The sequence below is a fragment of the Colobus angolensis genome, unplaced genomic scaffold (genome assembly GCF_000951035.1).
Source record: "Colobus angolensis palliatus isolate OR3802 unplaced genomic scaffold, Cang.pa_1.0 Scaffold36, whole genome shotgun sequence".
Lineage (NCBI taxonomy): Eukaryota > Metazoa > Chordata > Mammalia > Primates > Cercopithecidae > Colobus > Colobus angolensis.
The window spans coordinates 3,103,735-3,107,741 of NW_012116932.1; positions in this window are offsets into that span (position 1 = coordinate 3,103,735).

Genomic DNA, 4,007 nt, shown 5'->3' on the forward strand with positions numbered 1-4,007 from the left:
TCTCTCTCTCTCTCTCTCTCTCTCTTTCTCTCTCTCTCTCTCTCTCTCAACAGGTCTCATTCTGTCGCCCATGCTGGAGTGCAGTGGCATGATCATGGCTCATTGCAGACTCAATCTCCCAGGCTCAAGCAAACCTCCCACCTAAACCTCCCGAGTATTTGGGACTACAGGCACACGTCGCCATGCCTGGCTAATTTTTGTACTTTTGGTAGAAACGGGGTTTCACCATGTTGTCCAGGCTGGCTCGAACTCCTGAGCTGAAGTGATCCACCAACCTCAGCCTCCGAAAGTGCTGGGATTACAGGTATGAGCCACCATGCCCAGCCTCTGGTGCATTTTCCCTTCCAGGTTTCTTGTTACGTGGATTTGTAAAGATATTTGTCAGAGATAAAGGTGTGGTTATGACAATGTAGGCGTTGTTCTTACAACTCCTCTCTCAGAGAATGCAGTCAAAGTCATTCCTGACAAATTCATGTATAACTTCAAAATTGAAAGACAGAATATGATGCAGCAAGGAAAATTGTGCTACTATTTGCAGAGAGCCTTTCAGCGATCAAATGCATTGCTGGGAAAATTTCATAGATTGTATCATTTTTTTGTCTTTTTGCCTAGCTACAATCATAACTTTTCTTTTTTCTTTGGTTTTCAGCAGTTTTGACTACTATGTGTCCAGGGCTGTGTGTGTGTGTGTGTATGTGTATATTTGTGTTCATGTTTGTCTATATGCACTTTTTAGAAGTTATCCTTTTGGAGGCCAGGTATGGTGGCTCACGCCTGTAATCCCAACACTTTGGGAGGCTGAGGTGGATGGATCACTTGAGTTCAGGAGTTCAAGATCTGCCTGGCCAACATGGCGAAACCCTGTCTCTAGTAAAAATACAAAAATTAGCCAAGCCTGGTGGCATGTGCCTGTAATCCCAGCCACTCGGGAGGTTGAGGCAGGAGAATTGCTTGAACCCGGAAGGCAGAGTTTGCAGTAAGCCAAGATCGCCCCATCGCCCTTCAGCCTGGGAGACAGAGTGAGACTCCATCTCGAAAAAAAAAAAAAGGAAAAAGAAAGAAAAGAAGTTATCCTTTTGGAAGTCTCTGAGCTTCTTGAATCTGTGATTGATTATCTCTCATACTTCCTAGAGAATTCTCAGAATGTCTGAATCCCATACCCACCCCTCATGTGACGTGTCCTCAGATAAGTGAACTAAGCTCTGAAACTCAGTTTCCTCATCTGTAAAGTGAAAATAATAATAATAATGAGGACACGATGATTGGCAGCTCATAAGCACTGGATCGTGTCAGCTATCGATATTGTTAAAGGGCATAGTCCTTCCTTAGACCGAGCAAAATTGGCACTTAACTGGGCTCTGCACCTCTGGGACCCACACTCTTCAGTGTCTTCTTTGAAGGAGGCTGAAATCAGCCAGGATATTCAGTGACTCCAGGAGGGGCAGTCCAGGCCAACACTGATTCTCAGTGGGTCCAACTACAGAAAAATAGCTCCCCCAAAATTTCCAAAGTCCCCTTTGGTGCCTGGAACCTGGTAGAGAAACTCCTGATCTCCACTTCTTCCCTTTCTGGCAATCATTTATTTTATTTTATTTTTGAGATAGAGTTTTGCTGTGTCACCCAGGTTAAAGGGCAGTGGTGCAATCACAGCTCACTGCAGCCTTCACCTCCTAGGCTCAAGGAAGCCTCCCCACTCAATCTCCTGAGTAGCTGAGACTATAGATAGGCCCACGCCACCACACCCAGCTACTTTCTGTATTTTTTGCAGAAATGGAGTTTTACCATGATGCCCACACTGGTCTTGAACTCCTTGGCTCAAGTGATCCACCCACCTCAGCCTCCCAAAGTGCTGGGATTACAGGCATGAGCCACTGTGCCCAGCCTTTGAATTAATCTTGATCATTAACCCCAAATGTGGGGTTGACCACATGCCCTAAGTTGTCCTGTGACTGTTACTTATGCTTCTTTGTCATGGCATTTTTTTATGAATTCACCTGGGATTTTGTTAATAGTGCAAAAGAGCTTATTTTGGGGTACATTTATCTTGGACCCAGGAGGAATTACAGGCTCTGGGTTTCAAATGGTTCAAGATCCACCACCTGAGGGCCTGATGTATGTGGGGACCTGTATTTCCAAGCCTGTGTGTTTATTATCAGGTGCTGTCTCTGGTCTACAGCATCCAGAGAGGGCATGTACAGTACCAGGAGTCATTTCCCCTGTGCACCCTCAGCTGCTGACCCCTGGTGTAACCAGCAGGTGATCGTCAGACTCTGAGCCACATGCTCGGCCATGTCTCAAAGGTGGCCATACCTCTCCTCCAAAGGTTTTGACGTCATTGCTCTGTAACACCAATGAGACCTTCCAGTTGATTGTTTGTTTGTTTGTTTGTTTGTTGTTTTTTGTTTTTAGACCCTTGGTTTGGTCTCTAGCTTTATCACCAACATGCCATTGACCTCAGGGAGCTATGAGTCTGTCTTGGTCTGTTTGAGTCACTATCACAAAATACTGTAGTCTGGGTGGTTTGTAAGCAACTGAATTTATTTCCCATAGTTCTGCAGGCTGAGAAGTCCAAGATCAGGATATCGGCTGATCAAGGGCCTGGTGAGAGCCTGCTTCCTGGTTCCAGATGGCTGTCTCATGCCTGTGTCCTCACATGGCGGAAGTGGGGAATCAGCTCTCCAGGCCTCCTTTATAAGTACACCAATCCCATTCATGAGAACTCTGCCTTCATAACCTTGTCACCACTCTATGCCTCGCCTCCTTCTAAAACCATCACATTGAATGTAAGGATTTCAACGTATGGATTTTGGAGGTACACAAATCTTCAGTTTACAGCAGACTCAAATCTCTGAATCTAGGTCTCCTCATTGACAAACTGGGGAAAATACTGGCACTTTCCCTACTAGGGAGAGTTGGTTGTGTCCATATCAATACTGTACCTGCCACCTGCTATGTGCTTAGAACATCTGAATGGAGGAATGCTATTACGGGGCGCTGAACACCAGGCTTAAGCATCTGGACTTTGGCAATAGAAAAGGCTCTGTCATTCAACTCCATGTCATGCTGGAGACATGTTTTGAGTTGCTACTGTATTCCTAGCACTGTCCTAGACCGTGGGGACACCCCGATAAATCATATCCAGTCCCAGATACACGATCCAGCAACCACGGTGCAATGTAAAGAGTTGTGATGGAGACATCACCTGGACTTTATGAAAAGATGTGGAGGAAGGAATGTTTCCTCTGGGTTTTAAAGGGTCAATAGGAGTTCTCTTGGCTGACAGAGAAAATGGCATTCCAGGCACAGGGACTGAACTCACTAAAAGTATGGAGTATGAAAATGCGTGATTGGATATATCTATGTGCTAGGGAAGTGGGGAGTGGCAGATAATCCCTGAATGAAGGCTGCACTGTGGAATTTGAACTGGATCCTGCAGTGGGCAGAGACATGACTTTGCACTGTCTTGAAGAAGGGCCTTAAAAGTTCAGCCTGTCCTCACCATTGGTCTGTAGATAGCAACTTTGTGACAACCCTCCTTGGCACAGGGAGACTTTAATCTAAATCCAAAAGATATGTGTATGGGGGGGGGTAGTAACAGGAGCCCTAGAACAACTGCTAAGCATTGAGCAGGACTCACAAGTGGATTCTTGGGGAAGAGGTCAGCTGCTCTGGGGTACTGGGCACCACACAGCTTCAGCATCCCCAAGAGCCAATAATCTCTGCTTGAATGCTCCCCAGCACAGAGAGCTCAGTGTGTGTGAGCCTGTGCATGCTTGCACACGCACACATGCTGCCTTAACAAAACACGTAAAGGTAGATAGTCTAAAGCAGTAAGCATCAAACATAACCAGTTGTAAAATCAATAAGGAGGGGAATTGTTTAAAACATATCTTTTTTTTTTTTGAGACGGAGTCTTGCTCTGTCACCTGGGCTGGAGTGCAGTGGCCGGATCTCAGCTCACTGCAAGCTCCGCCTCCCGGGTTTATGCCATTCTCCTGCCTCAGCCT